The 26,454-nt window shown below is 38.2% G+C and overlaps 1 long non-coding RNA gene across 2 annotated transcripts; it reads right to left on the bottom strand.

The window, feature by feature from the left end:
* Window positions 1-4,299: 4,299 nt before the first annotated feature.
* On the bottom strand, window positions 4,300-25,871 carry LOC127185046 (uncharacterized). 2 transcript variants are annotated; one of them, XR_007830178.1, is made up of 3 exons: window positions 25,790-25,856; window positions 17,146-17,213; window positions 4,300-4,402 (listed from the first exon to the last, which is right to left on the bottom strand). It is a non-coding gene; the product is annotated as an uncharacterized LOC127185046 (long non-coding RNA). The 2 variants fall into 2 exon arrangements; XR_007830177.1 differs by lacking the exon at window positions 17,146-17,213 and having other exon boundaries at window positions 25,790-25,871.
* Window positions 25,872-26,454: the final 583 nt, after the last annotated feature.

The following is a 26,454-nucleotide window of genomic DNA, read 5'->3' as shown; positions in this document are numbered from 1 at the left end:
CTCAGAGGAAGGACAGCAGGTTACCAAGAAGAGACTTGATACCCTATGAGCATATAAAGGGGGAGGAAGTCCCCCTCAGGAACAGTCATAGGGGAGAGGAATAAGGGGAAAATGGGAGGGAAGAATGGGAGGATACAAGGGATGGGATAACCATTGAGATGTAACAAGAATAAATTAATAAAAAAATTTTTAAAAAATAGTAGAAACTGAGTACAGGGTATATGGACACTCTGTACTGTATTCTCAAGTCTTCTGTGAAATAAGTCTGTTCTTAAAATTTAAAGTCAATTTAAAATTAGAGGAAAAAAATACCTCAATAAGGTTTATAAGTCCTAGAACAGTTTTTTATTCACATCTCCAGCTCTGAAATGAGATTCTTTCAGTATTCCAGGAATCTGAGAAAATGTAAAGATAGTTCTCCTTTTGCTAATTTCCCAACTCAAAATGTACCATGGCATCTCTGAGACTTCTTGTGACTTAAAGGGCAGATAAGATGCTACTCTACCTTTTAGGGCATGTGGCTCTTTGCCAAGTATCACAACAAGCTGACTTGTCTTTTTAGATAAATTTTATCTATAGTAATTGAATGCTGCATTGTCTCACAGGAAAAGTTGCAGTTCAAAAGGACAAGAGAATAGTCTACTGCTAGTTTTCTTGAAGCTTTGTGGCACCTGGATGTAAATTACCATTCTGAGCTCTCATTATATCTAGATAAGAAAGGATTAAACCTGGGCCTAGGATTAATACTTAGCCTTTAATAATGAGTGACATATTTAATTTGAGAATGCTATTACATGTGACTGTGCCACAAAGAATGATTTACATAGAGAATAGTAATCTCATTCACTTATTTTGATAGTGAACACTTTCCGTAACATAAAAATTATCTTTAGTCTCAGTAAACTTAGTAATTCAAGGATGATATCATATTAGAGTAAGTATCAAATTATATTAGAGATATCACACATACAAGTTTCTAATTAATCTTCTGAGTATACCTCATTTCATAAACACAGAAATAAAATATCATATCTCATTTATAACATATTTCTAGAACTTTAGTATATATTCTCAAAACTTCTCACTTTATCTTGAATAAAAATGATCTTTATGTATAAGGTATAAGTACTGATCATCCACTTTACTGTTATTTCTACCATATGCAATAACATCTGATATAATACAAAATCCAGCCCACATCGAGAAATACAGTTTCTCCCCTTTTAAATGCCTATAAAAATTACCACCTAGGCGCTGTGGTGCACATCTGTAATCCCAGCACTTCAGGAGGTAGAGGTAGGCAAATCTCTGAGTTCAACACCACCCTGATCTACAAAATGAGTCCAAGACATCAAGAAACCCTGACACAAACAAACAAACAAACAAACATTACAGAGTGTTGGATTATTACTTTCAGAATTTCACATAATTTGTATTCTCTCCTAGGTTTTAGTAATATAAATTTTGAAGAAGACAAACTACTTGGCTATAAAGAAAATTTGCTCAACCATGTTCATAGCAGCCTTATTCATAATAGCCAGAACATGGAAACAGCCTAAGTGTCCCTCAGTAGAAGAGTGGATAAAGAAACTGTGGTACATATACACTATGGAATACAACTCAGCTATTAAAAACAAGGAATTCCCGAAATTTGTGGATAAATGGATTGAGCTAGAAATGATCATAATGAGTGTGTTAACCCAGAAGCAGAAAGACTCAAATGGTATATACTCACTTATATCTGCATACTAGCCCAAGGGGCATGTCCCACGAAAGCCTTCACTTACCAGGAAACTGGGACAGAGGGGAAGGCATCCTATTGGGACTCTAAATGAGAGATGCATGGGAGAACAGCAAAATAAAAGGATCCAGAGGGTCCTAGAAATCTACAAGTAGAACAATATGATAGGCAGATTTGGGCCCAGGGGTCCCGCTCAAACTAAGGCACCAGCCAAGGACAATACAGGAGGTAAACTTTAAACCCCTTCCCAGATCTAGCCAATGGTCAGAATATTCTCCACAGTTGAGTGGAGAGTGTGATATGACTTTCTCACGTACTCTGGTGCCTCACATTTGACCATGTCCCCTGGAGGGGGAGACCGGGTGGCACTCAGAGGAAGGACAGCAGGTAGCCAAGAAGAGACTTGATACCCTATGAGAATATATAGGGGGAGGTCATCCCCCTCAGGAACAGTCATAGGGGAGGGGAATAATGGGAAAATGGGGGGGGGAGGAATGGGAAGATACAAGGGATGGGATAAACATTGAGATGTAACAAGAATAAATTAATTAAAAAAAAGTCTATAGTAAAAAAAAAAAAGAAATGTCAAAATAAAGGATTTCAAAGTAGTTAGAAATTTAATATGCTCAGGTTAAGGTATCCTAATATCTTTGTTGGCTCAATTCCTAAATGACATTATTTCACAAGGAAGACAAGAGAACCTATTAGTAACATACTCTAGTGGCAGATAATCTTGATCTTTTATTACTTGTACTTTTCAAATGCTAGGGTCATGACTTATTTCTATATTAGACAAATTTACTGGGTAAGAAAAAGATAACAGAAAATAACAAAATTCAATTCATATTGACAAATACTAAATAAAAAACTGGTTTCTAGTATGCATATATACATTAGATATAATTAAAATGTGGTTCTTATAGTTGGAGGATTTGGTAACTGACCCAGAATGTGGTTAAGTTAGTCTAGGTTGCTTAGAAGAATATTTACTGGTATCCCTGTTTACTTCTTTTAAATAACTAGAAGCTTTCTACTTGGTTAAAAATCCTCTTTGGACCAGTGAGATGGCTCATTGTTCAAAGGTGCTTGGCTCTAAACCTGATAATCTGAGTTCAATCCCTAGGACCCACATGGTGAAATAAGAGAGCAGACTCTTCCAAGTTGTCCTGTCCTATCCACATGCATGTTGTGGCACATATGCACACACATACCCACAAATAAAAATGTGATTAAGAATGTCTGAATAGGTGCCTCATATTTGACCATGTCCCCTGGAGGGGGAGACCTGGTGGCACTCAGAGGAAGGACAGCAGGATACCAAGAAGAGACTTGATACCCTATGAGCATATACAGGGGGACGTAATCCCCCTCAGTCACAGTCATAGGGGAGGGGAGTAAGGAGAAAATGGGAGGGAGGGAGGAATGGGAGGATACAAGGGATGGGATAACCATTGAGATGTAACAAGAATAAATTGATTAAAAAAAGAAAAAAAGAGAAAAAAGAATGAATAAAAACTGAAACAGCTTGTGCTATTAAATTGTGACTATTAAATAGAGCCCACAACTGTTCCTATAGCTGTTTCACATATACATAGGGGCTCCTATCTTCTAATTCATCTATATATTCTAAATGAGCTATTATATCTAAGTTTATATATAATTACATTATATAAATTATATAAAATTGTATAAATTTTATGTATACATAAATACAAATATATATAATTATAGTAGGAAATATGTTTTAAAAAAGCAGGAAAAATTTCCAAGGTACAAAGACAAGCTATGTAGTAATCAAAACTGATACCATTACACAATCTATTGGTTCAGATCTAATATAATATGTTAGGATCTATGGCTACAATACAATTAAAGATTGACACTCTTGTTTGTTAATGATACTGGCATTATCATTTGTTCAATTTTGTTATGGAACAAGGATGTGAGAATCTAGAACATCTATATATCCATATATATCTAGTTTTGCTTGGGGTAGGTCTTCCATATTCTAATAGTTCCAACCAATATAGATCTGAGCTCTGGGCCAGATTACTATCTACCACTAAATGAATTATCCAGAGAACATATAATTTCTACAGCTAAACAGGCAGTATAACTGCCGAGGGTGTTAGGAAGACCTAAATCTAAATAAATTACATGGCATCCTTTCTTTTTTCAGCCTTGCTCAGCTTGGGTTGGTTTGGTTTTGATATGGTGTTTCATTTCCTGCACTCAAAGGATATACCCAACTCACCATTTCAAGTAGGTAGAACTATAGGCATATACCACCTAGATCAGTTCTTAAATGCATAACAGGGAATGGTTATTTATGAGGAATGGTGTAAATATGAGGCATGTTAAGAGTAATACAGATCCACTGTCCATTTGAGGAGACAGAGACAGGCGGGGATCTCTGTGAGTTTGAGATCAGCCTGGTCTACAAAGCAAGTCCAGGACAGCCAAAACTACACAAAGAAACCCTGTCTCGAAAAACAAAGACAAAATGAACAAACAAACAAAACAGACCCACTGTCAATAAAGATATATAAACGTCTTACCTTCAATTTCTCAATTGTCAAAACTTCAACTAAGACACCTTGTAAAGTTGAACACACTATAACTCACGGTGAATAACTTGAAGAAAATGCTGCCAACACTGTCCTAAAAATGCAAGAATGACCGAAGAGGTAAGGTTAAAATAGCAAAAGGCTTAAAAGGAGCATGAACAAATGATAACCATGTGCGATGAAATGAAAGGTTATAAAAATGTAAACAGTCATTTGACTACATGAAATTTTATTGAATTAAGTTTACGTTACATTTAATCACCATTGAGGAAAAAGTTCCCTTGGCTGCCTGAGATAGGTTGCTCTCATCAGTCACCTTTAGGGCCCAAGGCAAAGGGCCAAATTGCTAAGGCACAGAGCTTTGCTGAGATTCTGGCTTCAGAGAAAGGTAGCAAGAGGAGTAAGCCATCAAGGGGTCCCTGCAGCTTCCCAAGATAAAGTAGTCATTAAAATTTAATGCATTTGATTACAAAACTGTGCTGGGGCCCTTTAAAGGCCACGGGTCTTTAAAATTTAAATGACTTCATAGTGAGCTTGATTTAGTCTCCAGTAAATTAAAGGACTTGGTGCATTCCCACAGCTCAAATGAGCACTATACCCTAACTGCAAGGCAGCAGCATGAAGTAGGTACAAGGTGTTTTCCTTCTGTTTTGGCCATTCAATCTCAGTAAAACAGGATAACTCACTCAGAACTAAGAGACTAGACACTTCTGCATAACCCACAAAAATCAATAATATGCCATTTTTGGAGTGACTGTTAACTTCTTTCAGAAGGAAGAAAATTACTTTACCATAAACTTTAGTGAAACAATACAAAGCATTAAAGATGAAAGCAGTCTTCGGTTACCCAAACTAGTACTTTTAACAACTCATAACTGACAAGAGATGGCCTGTTAAACAGCATGAGTGAAAGAGAATAAGGATCTTCCACAGAGAAAAACATTAGCTAATAATGACAGAAGTGACTAAATTATATATTATGTGCTCTCAGGTATGATGTTAGTGAAATGACAGCAAGTGCCTTTACCACATCTCCAAATATATAACCTGAACCTAATTAAGCAGATAATCACCAGCCCATTTGAAATACAGAAACTAAAATAGCAAACTAACCCTCACCAGAATGTGACTCTATAAAAGAAGTGAGAGCTGATACAGATCATAAGAAAATTATGAAGAGACTTAACTGGGGAAACTTTCAGATGGACTAGGTGTTGCCTTTGCTGCTAGGGTATTACAGGTATGCTGTAATAATAATGCCATTGAAGTTATGTAAGAAAATGTGTTAAGAAGCACATTAACTTTGGAGTACAATTATGCTTATTTATACGTTAAGTTCTTGAAAAAAGAAAAAGCAATGGGGAAAAACAAATATAGTAATATGTTGCCACCTACAGCAATTAGAAGTTTGCTGAACTTTTTATTTGTGTGCATTTGGAAATACTCATTAAGTTAAAAATGAAAGGAAGTAAGAGTCACTATAGATATTAAAGAAAAAATACACTTCAAGTAATATCTGAAAGATGATCATTTTAACTGAGTGTGGTAGCTCATACTTATAATCCAAGTAATTGGGAGGCTAAGGAAGGGTCAATATCATCTTCAAGACCAGCCTGGGCCAAATAGAAAGACCTTGACTCAATGTAACAAAAAAAAATGTAAAAGGAAAACAGATCATTTTAATTACCTCATACAGAGTATAGAAAAAAAAGCTAGAAATAAAAAAAGCAAACCAGTGTATTTAAATATTTGTTAGAACTTCAGTAAGTCACTTGTCTTTTGAGAGTAATCAATAACTGTCTAATTGTACCCAAAACTCATTCAATTGGAAGAAAATCAAGTATGGCACAACCTGTGGTAAGTTCATGGGCCATACTGGGGAGCCTACTATTAGCACGCTACTTAAGCAAAATAGTTTCTAACTGTCTTCTAAATACTTATTCTTACTGCTAGATAGGTACAGTTCTTGTTAATGCCTCTTCAAAGCTTTTTTTTTTTTTTTCAGTAGGGAGAGGCTATGTGGACAGCGGTTCACAATTGACCAGCCAAAAAGAAGCGAATAAGTGATCATGGAGTACCCAGCCCCAAATGGGACACCTATAACACAGCTACACCTATATAGCTCAGGGAACACTGAGGAAGAGGGGGAGAAAAACTAAGAGCCTGGGGAACCAGGATGACTCTGCTGTAAGCTAAATGGTATTAAGATAGGACAGGAATGTGGTAGCACCTATAAACTCCCAGCAATATGGCTGCCTATATAAAATCTGCAAAGACCACACCAGTTAACATACAAAGATGAATAGAGGAAAAATTCATGAGGCCCCATCCACAGATAAAAGTACTATAGGCAGTCAACAGCTGCTGAAGGAAGGAGAATTAGACTTCTTTAAGAATGAGCCCCAAATCCTAAGTGGTCAGCTCCAAACACTTGTGCATTCAAGCACTTACAGGTACATGTGCATATGTTTCTATAACATACAACAATAATTATAAAAGAGGTCATGAATTTAGTGGAGGAGTTGGAGGGGCAGAGGGAGCTGTGGGAATGATGAAGTACAGTGTACTCATGCATGGATTTCTCAAATAAACTTGCAGTAAGTGATGAGTCTCACAAGTATAAACTGATTCTCTTGAGCTGGTGAAGTGTAGCACACTTTGTATGCTACTGAGACAGACGTTTATGGAAGGGAAAAATTGATTCAGTAAGTAAGTTTGCTGAAGGAAAATAACCAAAGTAACCACAGAAAACATGCATGATTAAAGAGTAAAAAAGGCACCATGTAAAAGCACCAAACCAGTATATTCAAAAGGATTTGGTACAAGTTAGAGTGCTTTCAACACTTTTAAACATAAGTGCTTTGCTCTCACAAAACATGGGAACATGTGAGAAAACTAATGAATGCACATCCCTCCCCAACCCCCTGCCAAAGAATCCTTAAACATGGATAAAAAATATTTCATGAAAGAACCAAAATACAGAATTGGAGGAGAAAGCATACTCATATCTTAAAACTGCGGGAACTGAGTGTCATGCTGTTGAATATAAGGCAAATAAGTAAAAGCATCAATGTACACAGGGGTAATCAAGACTACCATAGCATCAAGGCTACCAGAGCACAGGAGGTGAAAATGAGACATGAGGGATACTGACCTCAAAGTGCAAATACCATCACACATACAGAAGTGCTAAGTATTGCTGGAATAGTGGTCAGAAGCAGCTCAGCTTTTGGCTGTTACCATTGAGAAGGATAGAACAAACGGGATTTTGGCTAAGATTCCATTAAGTGTGGCTGAAGAAGCAAACAAGGAAGGCTTACATAAGATATTCATAAAGACAGGAAGGACGTCTGAGTTTAACCATAAAGGTGACAAATGTAATGGAAAGCAGGGAGACAGCATCTTTAGAATTGGACATGGGGAAGGAGTGATGCATGCCAGGAAGAGAAGAAAGAGTAGCACAGCAAGCTTTCAAACAGGGAACAAAGGTTGGTAAACCTCAGAGCCAGTAAAATAATCCTTTAGAAGTAGGGTAGTATGCGGGTCAGTGACAATAAGATAGCAAAGTGTCATTTCTTAACAATATCTAACTTTAGGACATGAGTCATGGGGTCTTGATATTAGGGTTTACAGTGGAAAAAAAACATAAAAAGATAAAACTGAAGTCAATGAGTTCATAGAAATTGAAATAAAATCTGTACTAATAAAAGACAACATATATCTTTTCCCAGGTGTAGGGCCACAGATAAATTACTTGCTTAATACTACACCTAATTAGACACCAACTTCAAATGTACTGTAGAAATTAATATACATACAAGAGATGTGATTGGTAATGTGTCATATTTATTCACTGTGTTGGGTGCTCCTATGGTAGCAAATCTAAGCCTCCCAGAATTTCTTTCTATGTTTTGTTTCTTACAAGTAGATGTATATTATACCCACATAGAGGTGCACCAGCAAATCATGGTAAAAGGATAAGTAGGATAGTATTCTTCTTCTTGCTATTAGGCATCCCCATTTTAAATGCAATCCAGAGGAATTTTACATTCTGATAATCATTCCAGATACTATGTTTAGCTAAAATGCCAATATAATAAAGTTATCTATGCCAAGTACTAGGAACTGCCAGGGTTAAAAGGTAGGAACTGCCATGGTTAAAAGGACTTAAAACTGTTGAAGAACAGTCAGGAAATAATCTGCTAATATTTATACATATATAGAACATGGTAACCTTTGAATAAAATTATGTAATTATACATACGAGTACAGCTATTTAAAACAAAGCTTATATACAACTAGGAAAATAGCCTGAGGTCTTGGAGAAAAGAAAGTCACTGACATTCGTAAGTAAAATCTGCCCATGAAGACTCAATCAAAAGCCTTCTCATCCATAAGATACTGGGTTATTTAAATCAATCTTCATACCAAAGACAACTAATAGAATTAGATAATACATTTAAAAAGCTTTTTCTTAAAGGATCAAAGCCATATTAGTAAAGTACTTTGAGATTTAGCAAAGTAAGGAATTTAAACTTTATCTGACAGCTTGATAGGCCACATCCACAAGAGTGGTGGGCACTCTTTCCCTACCTTCAGCTTAGAACCAACACATTAGAAATAAATGTAAATCAGAAATTAATCACAGAATATAATATGGTCTTGAGTCATCTGACTGACTTGGCATTAGAATGCTTGCTTAGCATGTACTAGGCCTTAGATTCAATCTCTAATACTACCACTACCGCCACCATTAAAAAAGAAAAACAAAAAAACAAACAAAAAAGAAACAACAAAAAAAGAAGTACCTGAAATTTGGTTAAGTAATGTCTGGATTTGCACAAGCAAATTCGCGCACACACGCATACACACACACACACACACACACTTTTCTGAAAGGTATCAACCTTTGGTTTTAAATGGTTTCTAAAATAGTTCTTGAATAAATGTCCATCATAAAATGAAAGAAAACCAAGCATAAAAGATGACCAAAACCATAACAACCACTGCCACCATTACCACCACCACTGCAAAAATAAACAGATCAGAACAGATTCACAGGGGCTGCAGTTATTATAGCAATATTGGGCTACAGGTTTTAAATCATGCTTGCTATTTTCAAGACCAAAAACAAATAAACAAAAATGTCACCAGCAAACCTGAAAACCATAAAAAGTAGCAAAACAAAACAAAACAGCGAAGTATAGCCATTATGTTACAGCTAAAAACAGAGAGAGCTTTTAAGATATGAATCATTGTGTAGATGATGTACATGCAAGGTAACAAGTATATGGCATTATTGTGCAATATAATTTTAAGGGACAGAAACTGTATACATAGTTGGAGCATGCCTGCCACAAATAATAATATGCACTAAATGATTATAGATTTTTTTTAAAGAAAAGCAACTGTTTCTAATAGCCCAAAGCTCACTGAAATCCCAAGAAGGAAAAACTAAAGAAGCATTATGTACATGACTGAAAAGTTTCCAAAACGGATGAAAGATGTCAAACTTCATACTTAATAATTTCAATAAATTACTGGTTGAAAAATTCACAGAGGAAAGAAAATTTAAAAGCATCCTTATGGTTAAGAGGCTGCTTTTGAAGAAACAAATGGCTAGCTGAAGACTTTATTCTTGGGGGAAAAAAACCCTTAAAAACTGTGTATCTAATCCAAGATGAGACTTGACAGCCTATGACCATATAGTGGGGGAGGAGGTCCCCCTCAGTCTTAGACCTAGGGGAGAGGAATAGGGTGAAAGCGGGAGGAAGGGAGGAACGGAGGATACAAGTGATGGGGTAGCAATTGAGTTGTGATCTGAATAAATTAATAAAATTAAAATTAAAAAACAACTGTGTATCTCCAAAGAGCAAACTTACCCATGAAGAATGAAATCTCAGGACTACAACTGCAGTATCCATGTTTCAAATAAAAAATAAATAAAAATAAAAAGAATGAATCTCAGTGGTTATCTATATAGTACCCATGTATGAATTTTTTATTTTTTATTAATTTATTCAGATTACATCTTACTTGTTCTGCCAGCACTCATATCCTTCCGTTCCTCCTACCCACCTAGTCTCACCCTATCACCCTTCCTTAGGTTATGTGGAGAGCAGGGACTAACTCTGACAACATGAGATGTGGTGCCCCATATTTGATGATCTCCCTTTGGTGGGGAGCCCTGGTGGCACTCAAAGAAAGAATAGGCAGACTACCAAGATGAGACTTGTTAGTCTGAGACTATAAAGTGGGGAAGGAGAGGCCCATGTATGAATTTTTAAAAAATGAATTTCAGGGCCCAAGTGAGATGGCTTAACTGAGTAAAAGTGTTTGGAATACAAGACTGACAACCTGAGTTTCGTCTGACTTCTAAAGCCTACCATGAAAGGAAGAACTAAAAGTTGTCAGGGGCAAATACTAAAGCACATGCTCAAGCACACGCATGTGCATGCATACACACAAACATGTATACCCCATATATTAATATATTTTTTAAAAATGAAACTGATACACATTCATAAATAAAAAATGAAAATACAGATAGCCAATCCTAACTAAATAGTAATAAAGCTAAACAAAACTGACCCAAGAAGTCTAACAGATGCAAAGTAAGGAAGCATATGAAAAATCTAAAGAAACAGTGACATCACAAAACAATTAGTACCCACAGAGTTAAAAATGCACATAGAATTACAGGACAACATCTGCATAAATATCAGGAAAAAAATAATAAACAAAACTAAAGTGCTGCAATGTACTTGCTCCAAACAGTTGGGAAGCAAAAGTATCATCAGACACATGCTGGAAATGCTACAGTAATTTCATAAAGAATATACATGAATATATAATATTAAAAGTAATAAAAGAAATATGACATAAAAAGAATCAAAGGAGAGGGAAAAGAAATAGAGCTACAAGAAACAGGGTTGTGATATGTGGCTCTGGCTAACTTGGCATTCATTATGTAGCCAGAATAATCTTGACCTTGACAGTCCTCTTGCTTCCACTTCCTAAGTGATGGATTCCAGGCATGAAGTACCTTCCTCAGTTATGTACTGCTAGTGACAGAGTGGAGGACATCATGCATATTACTCTACCAAGCAAAGTCCCTAATCTCTACCAATACAGTTTTTAAAAATTGAACTTGTGACTGAAGTTTCCCATAAGATAACTCTATATCTAAATAGCTTCACTACTGAATTAGCATGCACTTAAAAAAACACAAAACCAACTGTAAAACTCCTATGAAGAACTTCTTAAAAGTATACTCCTTAATTCATCATATATCACTCAAAATGTGACAGGAATAGGAGAAAAACGAATAATTCAAGGCCATCTTGCTCATGAACAAAGATCTAAAATTCCTAAGTAATGATAAAAAAAATGTTTTGTTGACCCAGCTGGGTTGTAAACTTGATTTACCAATTGGTAATCAATAAATCTCATTTGAGGAACAAATTGATATGGTTATTTTGCCAGGAAGAGCACCTGAGGAGATTCCATCACTCATAATATAAACATTTACTAATATAAGAACAAACCAAAGCTTCCTTGTTCTTAAAAAAAGCTAGGAAAAAATTAAACACAAGAATATTAATGCAAAAATGGGAATTTTTTTCTTTGAGAAGTGGAACAAAGCCAGTACCCACTAATACTACTTCTAGTCAATATCAGAGAACTTGTCAATGCAGTAACACAATAATCTTAAGAAATTCGAGAGGAAGAGTAAAATTTTCTTTATTTACAGATAAGGTGATGGACTACCTAGTAAAAGATTCCAAAGATAAGTACTAAAGGTAATGAAAGTTTAACATAATGGTTATACATAAGGTCAGCATAAATATACAAACACACTAACATGAAAGTATCAAATATCTAAAAATAAAAGTTTCTGGAGAATATTATAAATGCCATAGGGGGGAAAATAGAGTAATGTTCTACGGTCATGAAGTTGAAAACAAAGATATTATTTCTCCACAAAATGATCTTTAGGGTTCACATAATCATAATCAAAGCATTAACACACTGTGTATGCAAATGCACATCAATGAAACATGATACTAAAATTCATATAAATGTACAAAGAGCTGACAACAGCCAAGATGCTCTGAGGACAAGGTGGAAGAACTTGTTCTACTGACTGGTGAGACTTATTATGAAGCTTTAATAAACAAGCCAGTGTAGTGTCAGGACAAGATGATACAAACAGAACAGAGAACACAGAAGCAGAACAATAATACATATGCATACTTTATTATTCTCAATAGTATGGAAAACCGTGTGCTGGGACATCTTGCTATCCATATGGAGAAAAGGAAAGAAAACAATCAGTTTCAGGTAATCACCGGATCTTTGTGTGAACATCAGAGCAGCAGAACTTCCAGATGAGAGACAATATGTTTATAATCATGAGATAGGAAAGAACATTTTAAACTGAAATCTCTAGCTACTTTAAACATTAAAAAAAAATACTAACATTAGAAATAAGAACTTTTATTTCTGAAAAAGACTCGTGAAAAATGAGTGAGCACATCACAAAGTAACAGAATATATTTGTAAGCAGCAAAAGCTCATTTCCAGCACATAATGAAGAATTCCTACAAATGAGCAAGTGACAAGAGACAAGGTATATACGACACTTTCTGAAGAAATTCTACCTTATAGTTATGAAAGCACAAACTTCATTTTTTGTCTAGATTTTGCTTTTTTTACAATTTTAATTTATTATAATTTATTCAGATTACATCCCGAATATTATCCCTTCACTTGTATCTTCCCATTCCCACCCTCCCTCCCTCTTCCACCTTATTCCTTTCCCCTAGACCTCTGACAGAAGGGGACCTCCTCCCCTAGCCCATATCACCCTGCCTACCAGGTCTTATCCAGATAGCCTGTATCCCCTTCCTCTGTGTGCCTACTGGGCCTCCCCAGCAAGGGGGAAGTGATCAAATAGGGTCCATGTCAAAGGTAGCTCCTGCTTGCCCCACGGCCCTTGAGAATGAGCTGTCCATTGGCTAGATCTGAGCAAGGGGTCTAGTTTGTTGCATGCATTGTCCTTGGTTGGTGAAGCAGTTTGTGCAGGGCCCCCTGGGTCCAGATCTGCCAGCCTTGATGGTCTTCTTGTGGAGCTCCTGAACCCTCTGGGTCTTTTCATCCCATTATTCCATACCACTCTCAGTGCTCTGCACAGAGTCTAGCAGTGAGTCCCAGCATCTGTTGCGATCCCCTGCTGGGTGGAGTCTCTCAGGGAACATCTATGTTGGGCTAATATCCACTTACAAGTGGATATATACCAAGCACATCATTCTGGGTCTGAATTAAGCTCACTCAGGATGATTGTTTCTAGTTAACTTGTACATTTACCCAATGGAATACTACTTAGCTATTAAAAACAAGCAAATCTTGAAATTTGAAGGCAAATAAATCGAACTAGAAAGCACAAACTTTTTTTTTTTTTTCCGGGTGAGGTTATTTCTTTATTTTTTTATTTTTATTAATTTATTCTTGCTACATCTCAATGGTTATCTCATCTCTTGTATCCTCCCCTTCTTCCCTCCCTCCCATTTTCCCCCTACTCCCCTCCCCTATGACTGTGCTTGAGGGGGACTTCCTTCCCCTTTATATGCTCATAGGGTATCAAGTCTCTTCTTGGTAGCCTGCTATCCTTCCTCTGAGTGCCATCAGGTCTCCCCCTCCAGGGGACATGGTCAAATATGAGGCACCAGAGTACGTGTGAAACTCAGACCCCACTCTCCTGTCCTGTCCATTGGCTAGATCTGGGTAGGGGTTTGAAGTTTATGGCCTGTATTGTCCTTGCCTGGTGCCATAGTTTCAGCAGGACCCCTGGGCCCAAATCTGCCTATCATAATGTTCTTCTTGTAGGTTTCTAGGACCCTCTGGATCCTTCTACTTTGCTATTCTCCTATGCTTCTCTCATTTAGAGTCCCAATAGGATGTCCTCCCCTCTGTCCCAGTTTCCTGGTAAGTGAAGACTTTCATGGGATATGCCCTTTAGGTTAGTATGCAGATATAAGTGAGTATATACCATTTGAGTCTTTCTGCTTCTGGGTTAACTCTCTCATTATGATCATTTCTAGCTCAATCCATCTGCCCACAAATTTCAGGAATTCCTTGTTTTTAATAGCTGATTAGTATTCCATAGTGTAAATGTACCACAGTTTCTTCATCCATTCTTCTACTGAGGGACACTTAGGCTGTGTCCATGATCTGGCTATTATGAATAGGCTGCTATGAACATGGTTGAGCAAATTTTCTTGTTGTGAAGCACAAACTTCTAACTAGAACATTTAGCTAAAATATTGATACTCTGCCTAAGATTTACATAATAAAAGTTTTTAAAGATTTTTAAAAAGTGTGTTAATATGGGCATGATGGTGCCCACCTATAATCTCACCACTGGGAGACAGAAAGAAGTGGATCTTTGTGAGTTTCAGGACAGTCAGAGCTACATACTAAGACTTTGTCTGAAAAGTAACAAAATGATTAAATGTTCATATTTCAAGAAAACAGCTCTCCTTCCTCCTATAATCTCAGCACTAAGGGAAACAATCGTCAATGAAAAAACTTGTTAAGAAATCTGCCAGCTAGACATGGTGGCACAAGCCTGTAAGGCCAGCACTTGGGGAGGCAGAGGAAGGTGGATCTCTGTAAGTTAGAGGTCAGCCTGGTCTACAAAGTGAGTCTAGAACAGCAAGGCGACACACAGAGAAATCCTGTCTCAAAAATAAGGAGGAGGAGGAAGAGGAGGAAGAGGAGGAGGAGACAAAGAAATCTGCTTACTCCAAGACAACCAAGACTGTCTCAAACACTGGTACTTCAATAATATCCATCAGCAATAAATAGTGATATATTCATACACGGAAGTATAGAGTAGTTTACAATTGCATACTGATTTTTTCCATTCACTATTTTACTGTGAAGAAATCAAACAGAAAATATACAACCTGATTCCATTCTTAAAAAGTACAAACGCTGGCAAAATTGGTCTCTGGTGGTAAAACTCAACAAAATAGCAGGTGGTATGGCATGGTAGGCAAGTCTTCACAGTTGTTTATAATACTCCATTATTTGATCTAGGGGCTATACACAAATGTGTGCTTGGCTGATGGATATTCACTGAGTTGTTCATTATGGATAATGTGTACTTTCTATTAAAGCTGGGTAAAAAGTCTTTGGTTTTTTTTTTAAGTGAAGGAACATAGGTTTCAAAATTGCTTAAGGACTATGACAGTCCCACGAAAGCCTTCACTTACCAGGAAACTGGGACAGAGGGGGAGGACATCCTATTGGGACTTTAAATGAGAGAAGCATGGGAGAATAGCAAAATAGAAGGATCCAGAGGGTCCTAGAAACCTACAAGTAGAACATTATGATAGGCAGATTTGGGCCCAGGGGACCCGCTCAAACTAAGGCACCAGCCAAGGACAATACAGGCGGTAAACTTTAAGCCCCTACCCAGATCTAGCCAATGGTCAGAACATTCTCAACAGTTGAGTGGAGAGTGGGATATGACTTTCTCATGTACTCTGGTGCCTCACATTTGACCATGTCCCCTGGAGGGGGAGACCTGGTGGCACTCAGAGGAAGGACAGCAGGTTACCAAGAAGAGACTTGATACCCTATGAGCATATACAGGGGGAGGTAATCCCCCTCAGGAACAGTCATAGGGGAGGGGAATAATGGGAAAATGGGGGGGAGGGAAGAATGGGAGGATACAAGGGATGGGATAAACATTGAGATGTAACAAGAATAAATTAATAAGAAAATTAAAAATAAAAAATCTTGAGGTCCAGTGCTTCAGATCAAAGCACAAACTTCAAGTAACTATCACTTCAATTACTATGCTAATAACCAAAAATATTCACATAGGTGTCAAAACAAGTGACTGTCAGTGTTAGCTGTAAATTATTTGAATACAATAGGATAATTTGACTTCTGTCTAATTACAGTGACAAGTGCTCCTTCCTAAAGAACTACAATTACTTGTAGTTTCCTGTTAAGAGTATTTCTTAAATCTTGGAAGTTAAGAGATTGACAAAGCTAGTCAAATCCCTTAATTTTACAAGTAAAGAAACTAAGGTTCATTAAAGTTAGATAATCTGTCCAACGTTATGACAAGATCTGAGTAAGCATAAAACAACTGAAACTACTGAATTATGTCCTCCCCTTAATTTGTTTTTCTAAGGAATTTTTACATAGTAAGAGAATTTACTGGAGTGTCTCTCAATATATGCCATATTCTTTTGAAACATTTTCATCCAACCAACCCAAAATTATTTTCTTTGCCATCCACAAGTAATAGCCAAAAGTTATTTCTGTGGCAAAGAAGATAAGACTTTGTAAAGTCTGTGATGTGCAGCCTACTAGATAACGTTCTGTTTACACCATGATGACTTTGACATCAAAATTAAAGCATTTATGAAAATTCATAATAAAGGAATCTCCACATATGGCATTCCTGAATAAAATGTTTTTTTAACCAATTATAGCCACAATTTAAACCAAGGGGTTTCTAAAGGCTCATGTACATAATCAAATATGTTACCTTGCTGACATCAAATTATTATACTACCTTCTTATTAAACTCCTAAAACGTTAAATTCTCCAGTTCATCCCAAGTTATGTTTATGTTCACAAATTAGCATGCTTATGATTTTAAAAGAATGTCCTGTCAATCTGAAGCTAAAATATTCAAACATCAATAATACAAATAGCCCATTTACTCTTCTGGAAATACTTTTAAATTGTAAAAGTGCTTAGTCTCAAGTACAAATCCAGTGAGGTTCATTTCACTGTCACTGAAATTCTCACCTTTTGTCCAAAGATGAATCAGTCTCTGGCTTTGCTAACCATAGAGGAAACACTTGGTCTTTCACAACCTGCATGAAATCTGAGGAAGACAATGGTTTTATGCAATATATTTTTTAAACTAACAAAATGGAAATACCAACGCAAAAAATATAAAATGGGGCCAGTGAAATGGTTCAAGGGATAAAGCACCTCCACCACACCTGACAATCTGAATTAAAAAACCAGGACTCACATATGGAGAGTACAGAGTCCCACATGTTTATTCTCTGAGTTCCACACAAATGTTGTGGTGTGCACACACACAAAAGAAATAAATACGTGTAAAAAGTTACCTATGTAATGACTAAATGAAACATGACATCTTGGAACATAAAAAGGTTAGTAGTGGGGTAAAATGATAAAAATTAAACTTTGCAGTTTGGGTAATACTAATATAGTCCTAGTTTTGACAAATATGACAGGATTTGGTAAAGAGTATATGGGAAATTTATATTATCTCTGCAATTTTAAGTCTAGGGTTGTTCCAAAGCAAAAATAAATAAATAATGGTTTTGCAAAAGGCACTAAAAACTGAGGAATTTATGCCTCAATTGGACACAAACAAGTTTCCACATTCACTCAAGGCCTCAATGAAGTGAAGGTATAAAGCAGACTTTTAAAAGATTTTAAGTTGCTTATTTATTTGTTTGTTTCTTATGGGTGTGTGTGTGTGTGTCTTGAAAACGTCACAAAAGCACTCTGTATAGTTAGTTCTTTCCTTCTACCTTTACATGTGTCCAGAGGACTTAACTCAGATGGTCAGGCTTACATGGCAAGAGCATTCACCCACTGAGCTACCTTGCTAGTTTGGCACCCAGTTTTATGTGGGTTTGAAATTTGAAGTCAGGTCCTCCCTCACATTGGCATAGCAGATGGTTTCACTACTGAGCCATCTCTGTGGTCCATTCTGTGTGTTTTTGATTTTTTAAAAAGAATCTCCCTCTAGTCCAGGCTGGCCTGGGGCTCAAAGACTGTCATTTTTTATGTGTGCAACAGGGAGAGCCATCCCTTTATCTGTGTACCCTAAAGCATTTAAAAGCTTGTCGTGAAATCCCTTGCTATTAGATAAGAAAGGAAAAGGATATATGAAATGCTACTTTGCTATAGACAGGTGCTAAGGTGCATTTGAGGTGATCTGGTCCCTTATAAAGCCAGCTACTGGCAGGGGGTGGGGTGGCAATAAGGTGGAGATTTAATAGCATGCCCCCAGGAAGGAAGGAGTCTTGAAATGCTAGTTATTTTCTTAACATTATACAATCAAACCCAAAAGGCCAAAAGAAACTCATCTCAATTTGGATTGAAACAAAGATGAAAAGTCTAAATCCTTTCCTCTATGGAAAGAGGACAAGAATCTTACTTTTAGGTGGGAGAGAAGAATCCTATTTAAAGTACACCAAAGATAGGCATTAGACGACCAAATAGTGGAGGGTGTTCTAGACCTTCTAAAACAGTAAAGCTTAATGAAGATGAGTATATAACATTTCTTACACAAATCCACCTTCAAGAAAGACATTGATTATATGCATTTCACCCATTACCAACACACGTAATCCTTCCACAGTCTTGTAAGGAGAGTGCTACTTATACTGTATAGATAAGACTTTCTGTCAGTAGTAGAACAGAGATTTGGAGGCAGGCCCTCTGGATGCATAGTCTGTGGTTACAGACACTTACTAGGCCATAGAGTCTTTTGAGAACACAAACCAGAAAAATGACTCTTGTCACTATTTACCCTATCCTCAACCTCTACCAGAAAAGAAAGCTCTTCCTCAAGGAATGCTGTGTCTTGGCTGTTCATTCGGAGAGCGAGCCCACTGCCTTTTCTGCAAGGCTACAATCCATAATCTTTTAGTACCTGATGTTCTGCATGCATATTTTTGCTGATAGACAAAAGTTAGCTTTTACAGTATTATCAATATTCAAATTCAGATATGCTGAACTGGCCTGGGAAGCAGAACACCATATACATCTTTCTCCTGTGGGAAAGTGGTGTGGATTTCAATTTTTAAAAAAAAGTCTTTATAGAAATTGAGGCTGCCTTTCTACAGACTCTAGCTTTATAGATGCCAATATCATTAAATTTTAATAAATAAATTATAGTTACTCAATCCTATTTTGCTCATACATCAAAGGGGCACAGTTATTTATACTTACCTTAATAGAAATGGGGCTACAGAAAAAAAATCTTAATATTCTATGAGTTTCATGAACTCTGACCAATTGTGGGGTAGATATGGTTGTTGTTGTTTTTTTTTAATGTCCACTATCAGTTGTCTTAGCTTTTTATTTATTTATCTACTTTATTTATATGAGTGCTCTATCTGAATGTATATCTGCATGTCAGAAGAGGGCATCAGATCACATTATAGATGTTTATGAGCTAGATGGATGTGGTTGCTAGGAATTGAACTGAGGACCTCTGGACGAGCAGGCAGTATGCTTACCCACTGAGCCATCTCTCTAGTCCCTAGATCTGACAGTTGTTATACATCTAGCCTGGGCCCCTCCATAAACTTTGGCCCTGAGTGTTACTATCAAAGTAGTAAAGACATCTTACAGCCACTCCTACTACAACAGAAAGCCTAGCATCTCAGAGGGATACTCAAATAGTAACAGCAATGACAATGTTAGTAACAAAAGCAGTTCTTCGGTACATTTACCATTGCTAGTCATGCTTTAAATATAATATATCCTCTGGCCCATTTAATCCACATGAGGTAAATACCACATTATCCTCATTTCAAAACTGAGGGAAACAGGTCAGAGATTAAGCAATTTGCCCCAAAACACAGAGGTAGTCTGTGTCAAAAGATCTAGTTGCTTGAGAATTTTTTGCCTCCAGAGATGTTTTTTAACCCTCATACTCTGCATGCAATTAGAGAATTTGGTAAACTTAAAATGAATAGAGGGTGCAAACTGAAATTCAGTTTTCAAACAAGAATAGCCTGGAGCAACCCTTTTTATTTTTTCTTTAGTTCTTTTTAAAAAATATATATTTTATTAATTTATTCATATTACATCTCAATGGTTATCCCATCCCTTGTATCCTCCCATTCTTCCCTCCCTCCCATTTTTCCCTTAATCCCCTCCCCTATGACTGTTCCTGAGGGGGATTACCTCCCCCTGTATAAGCTCATAGGGTATCAAGTCTCTTCTTGGTAGCCTGCTATCCTTCCTCTGAGTACCACCAGGCCTCCCCATCCAGGGGACATGGTCAACTATGGGGCACCAATGTTCGTGAGAAAGTCAGATCCCATTCTCCACTCAATTGTGGAGAATGTCCTGTCCACTGGCTAGATCTGGGTAGGAGTTCGATGTTTACTGCGTGTATTGTCCTTGGCTTGTGCCATAGTTTGAGCAGGACCCCTGGACCCAGATCTGCCCATCATAATGTTCTTCTTGTAGGTTTCTAGGACCCTCTGGATCCTTCTATTTCCCCATTCTCCCATGCTTCTCTCACCTAGAGTCCCAACAGGATGTCCTCCCCTCTGTCCCAGTTCCCTGGTAAGTAAAGACTTTCATGGGACATATCCCTTGGGCTAGTGTGCCTGGAGCAACCCTTAAAGACTTGTCTTGCTTTTTATTGGGACTATTTCCTTCAAGCAAACTAAGGTTAAATACCTTTATGGAGAACAAGTACAAAATAAATTTGGTTTTGCTTTTCTCACTTTGAAATATCTCAAAGAATTGTCTGAATACCACAACAGTTACAGCATGTATCACAACAGACCAGTAAATATTTTAAAGGTTTTAAAACACACTACCCCCATCGACTAGTAAATAACAGCAAGAAAAGCTTTAAAACATCAACAAGAAATAGTGTAAACAAGATATTCCTTTCATGACAAACTGGAACTCTGTTGTTCTAACATGACCATAGGTCTGCTTTAACAACAAACATTAACCTGAGATGAAATAAACAATTCTCTTTATTTCAAAATGTATACCCAAATTCAGAAAACTTTCACTGGCAACCTAAAAGACCCTATTAGGGGCTAGAAAGATGGCTCAGTGGTTAAGAGCATAAGCTGCTCTTTCAGAGGACTCAAGTTCAATCCCCAGTGCTACATGTCATCTGAGAACTTTTTGTAACTTCAGTCCCAGGGGATCTGATGGTCTCATCTGGTCAACCTGGGCAGGTGGTACACAGACATACATGATGGCAAAATGACCATATCTATAGATAAATATTTTTAAAGACTATAGACTTGGGCTGGAGAGATGGCTTAGCAGTTAAGAGCACTGTCTGCTCTTCCAGAGGTCCTGAGTTCAATTCCCAGCAACCACATGGTGGCTCACAATCATCTAACCTGGTATCTGATGCCCTCTTCTGGCCTGCAGGTGTACATGCAGGCAGAGTACTCAAATAAAATAAATAATCTTTAAAAAAAAAAAAAAAAGACTCTAGACTAAAAAAAAAAAACAAAAAACAAAAAACAAAAACCTTTATCACGTTATTTCCCAGAAGAGCCATCTAATCAGCATAACTACATGAAATTTAGATAATCAAAGGTGGGCTACCTATTGTTCTCACAAAAAAACAGGTAACCTCCAAGGACTTCTGGAACAAATAACAACTTTAATATTCTATTAGGGTTTTTTTTTTTTTTGAGATTCTCAAACAATGTATTTTGATCATATTCACTTTCCCTCCACCAACTCTTCCCAGATTCCCTATCCTTCCCAACTTCACGTCCTTTAAAAAAATCCTATCAAAACCAATGTGTGCTGCCTAAATATTTCTGGAGTCTGGTCAGTTTACTAGGGTCTACTGTTAGAGAACACTAACTCTCCCTCTCCAAACAGCTAACAACTGCCAATACCTTTTGTGCCCAATTGGCCCCCTAAGCTGGGATGTGGTCTCTTTTGGGCTTGTACAAGTCTTCTGCATGCTATCACAACCACTTGAGTTCATAAGCACAGATGCCTTGCTGTGTTTTTAAAATCATCTATTTGAACCTCAGGTGTGGGCTTCCCAGGAACAATGAACAACTTGCTACACTTCTACACCAACTCATGAAGGTCTAAACATCCATAAGGTAACAGAGGTACACAAAACATCAAGCTCTGTGGGCAATGGTTCTATGGGAAAACCCATTTAGCATTCCAACTCAGTAACAACCAACAAACACTGCCCTATTAACTTCTGGAAGTAGAAGGAAATCTTCCCTCACCAAGAAAAAAATCAGAACTTCCTTAAGAGCTGATCAAAGCAGAGCAGGAGAAAGGGCATGAAAATGGACAAATGTCAGAGCTGGAGGTAGGGGAGAGATCAGAGGCAGGGAAGGTAGAACCTACTTAGGAGGACAGAAGTTGAGATGACAGCTTAAAGGAGGGAATGCAAATATCAGTGGCAGGTGGTAGTGAAGAGGATGAGGGAATAGTGCCCACTTCTGCAACACACTTGCCTGTTCTACAAACTTAGCTTCTTGACTCTTAAGGAGAAGGGAGATGAGAAATCATAGCAAGAGTCTGCACATTGCCTCCCTCAATCTGTTACTCTCATTCTCTTTTTAAAGACACAATCTGATGGACTATGCGGTCTTAGATGCATTCCTCTTGACCTTCTAGGGCAAACAAATTCACCTGGAAGGAGAATGGGCTTAAAGGCTTTGTAGTCCTCTTCACTTTTCATGCACCTTACAAAAAACTCCAGAGTAAACTGAGAACTAAAGGAAAGATCCAGGTAATGGCAGGAACAGCATCAAGAGAGAATATGGGTTTATACCAAAGGTATGAAAACACATTTCTAGACCCATACAATCTCCTGGTGTACTTTTTTATATAGTGACAACATAAATCAGGCCAGAAAGGCTTTCTGTTTACTGGTAGGTAGGCTTTGTTATTTGTCAATATTTCTCACTCTAACAGGCCAACTACCAGGAAATCACCTTCTCAAGTAAAGTATATTTCACTCTTTCTTGGGAGTACAACTATAATTAAAAACTTGCTCCTTCAGCTCAAAGATTGTCTGTTAAGATTACAAGGTGTTATTTAAACCAACCCCACACTCCATAGAACACATACTCAGACATATACTGCAGAAATCCTTTTTCCGTATCTGTGAGACAATACTGCTCCACAAAGACTTCTATAACACTTTATATCTTTAGATATCCTGAACTGCATAACATTTCTAGAAATTCCAAAGATAATTAACTAGGGTTACCTCTGACCAAATGACCTGCTGTAGGATGAGCACCACCCAGGTGTCATCTTCCTCCCTACCCCACCCCCCAACTCCTCTGGCTGTTTGTCCAGTTGAACTCTACCCAGATGTGGGGCCTGTCTCTGGAACAGAGATAAGAGCTAGGAGGACAAGCACAACAGCACAGCAGAGTTCCAACAGGAGAGGCCAGTGGGAGCCAAAAGTGATGCCTTCAGTGACCTAACAGGTCTGCAAACTGTTCCCGTGATTTCACCAACAGCTCAGCCACTCACTGCTCTGGAATATCTAAAATCTATCCATCCCTTAGCTCATACGAGAATCCTGCTATGTCTTAATATTGGCCCTATTTTCTGCAAAACACAATCTAACTCTAACATTTGGGACTAAATGAAAAGAAGAAAAGCAAAACTGTCTAACAAGTACTGAACTGAGGTCTAAGAAGGTCACTGTATGTGTATGTTACCATAAATCTCCTGTAAAGCAAATTGAGGCCCCTGTAAATAGTTGCTCTGTTACTTTAGTAGAGCAATTTTAAATACTATTCAAGATCAGAGTAAATAAAACATTTACCCTTTAAAGCATCCTGGATATGCTAAAACAGAAGGTAATGTTATTAAAATCATGAATTTCACGTATAGGTCACTACTAGCTACTTAAGAATCTTTACACATCAGCTCAAAGCATACCTCTGTCTAGAAAATGGACACATCTGAAAAGAAAAAGAAATTGGGGATTATTTTTTGTTAAAGACACATGAAAACTTTTGGTAGAATTGAATGATTTCTTTACAATAAAAAAATTTCCATTAAAAAATGTGTATCATCACATAAACAAGAGTATGCAGAAAGACACATGCTCTAAATCAGACACACATGAATCTAAGCTCCAGCTTTGCACTTTACCCACAATAGATCCTCAGCTATGGAAGCTACAGAGAAAATACTGCAGGTGTGTGTTATCTGTATAACAGGGACATTATCTTTAGCAGAGAAACTGTAAGGAATACATTAAAATGCTCACTTCCCACCAAGCCTATACTTGGTACACTGAATATACTCAATGGTAGCTCAGGTTGCTCCAACACAAACTGTACAGCGTGGTCTACAATTGAAGAAAAGAATGTGTCAAACAGAAGAAAATTCAACGTGACTGAACATTCATTATGCCCTGTCAGATGTAACCACGGTAATCAAATATTTACTGTCTACCTTCACTAAAGTTTAGTTTGCCATGACGAAACCAGTTCTAGGCCAAAAGGGAGGGGGGGTTCTAACCTTGTAAAAATTCATATAACACACTAATTTAAAATTATGTACGTGTAGAATTTAAGAAGCACTTGTTCATGATTCTTCTTGTTGCAGGTAGTTTATTGTATATATGTGTAATAATATAAATATACATGTAAAAAATAAAAAAATAAAATTAAAGAAAAAATCCTTTGTATTCTTCCAATAAGAAAAAAAAAGTTACCAACCCAAGAAAGAGCACTAAGCAAGTTCAGTTCATCAAGTTTTACACTACTCATTCTTTTCCTTTCACAAATTCGTAAGTTAATATACCATGTGGTAAAAATCGACAAATGTCACCAAAGAACACAACTGAAGAACCCTGCCTTGCACTACAGACTGGAGATTTTCTAAAAAAAAAAAAAAAAAAAATCTAAATGTTATGATTCAGTACAGACAATGCTTTATATTTCAACACATCTAGAGTATAAACTTTTGGTTCTGTATTGTGCAGCTTACTTCCTAGTTCACCTTGTCTACATCTTACCTTCTCCACCCACCCTATTTAATGCACTTTAGAAGCAGATACATGGTCCTAAACTATAAAACCCCAACTAGGAACAACTCTAATCTGTTGTTGGATCTCAGAGGGCTGTTTAATGTGATCTTTAAAAGAAGGCAATGTCTTAGCTTTACTCAACACACGCCAACAATTATTTGCAAACCTCTTCCACAACAATCATTACTATCACCACTAACCTGGCATGCACATGTCCCAACACCTTCAAGGGAACTAGCCTTAGTTCTGCAAAGCCCTAATCCCCAAACACCTGAGACTTAAAACCTCTCCACAGAGGCTCACTCTACCTGAGATCCAGGAACTCCGAAGAAAGGGCATCATCCCCCTTCACCGGAGGGCTGATAGCTATCAAGCCCCTACCCACCCACCAGCAGCCACTCCCTCTCCCCTTGGCCTCGGGGCATTTGGGTCGTCCGGGCGGGCGCAGCCTCCACGACAGGCCCTGCACAGACCTCCCGCAGCCGGGCACTTAACCGACCCTGCTAACAGCCGGAGGCCGAGCCAAGCCCCATAAACACCCGCAGTCACGCACACGCCCAAAGTCGTGGGCGCGGGGTCACTAGGAAGACCCCAGGGCACCCCTAAAGTCTGGGCTCGGGCAGGTGCCCAGGCCTCCTAGCCAATACTCACCGAGCCCTCGCAGTCGCTCCAAGCTCCACTGCCTGGCCCCCCACACCCTCTGCTGGATCCACGGGGGTCCGCGGGCGCTGCTTCCCCGGCCGACCCCGCTACGGTGCGAGCCGCACCGAGGGCAGATCCGGTGTGAGCCGCCTCTGCCGCCGCCCCCTTACTCCCTCCTCCCTCAGGGGGTCCCTCCCACTGAGGCCCGCCTCGTATTTCCTGGATCCGGTCTCAGGGAGAGGTTGGACCAAGAGCTCTGGGCTTCAGGGCTTCCGTCGGGCGCTGTCGCTCGCCAGACACAAAGATGGCACCGCTGGGGACTGCTTAGGCGATCTCGCGAGGCTTTCCCCCACAGGAGCCAGAGGGCGGGGTCCTCACAGAAAAGGTGATGAACGAGCTTCTGCAAACGCTTGCCTACGTCGGAAATGGGCCGTATGTGGGAAATTTACTGCGCCTGCGCGAGACCGTGGGCCTGACGCTTCCCAGAACTGCCCCTAAAGTGAGATCCTGGCTCCGAGTTTACCTGTTTCTTCTTGAGGTGTGGGGCGGAGTAACTCAGAATGAAACCCAGTAAAGGTCTTGGCACAATTAGGTGCTGAAATGAGATGTATCTCTTATGCCTTGGCATCTCACATAGCCCACAAGCTTAAATAAAACACGCTTAGACGCTCCCA

The sequence above is a fragment of the Acomys russatus genome, chromosome X (genome assembly GCF_903995435.1).
Source record: "Acomys russatus chromosome X, mAcoRus1.1, whole genome shotgun sequence".
In the NCBI taxonomy this organism is placed as follows: Eukaryota; Metazoa; Chordata; class Mammalia; order Rodentia; family Muridae; genus Acomys; species Acomys russatus.
The sequence above is the reverse complement of the archived record's forward strand: the minus strand, read 5'-3'. Positions and strand labels throughout refer to the sequence as shown.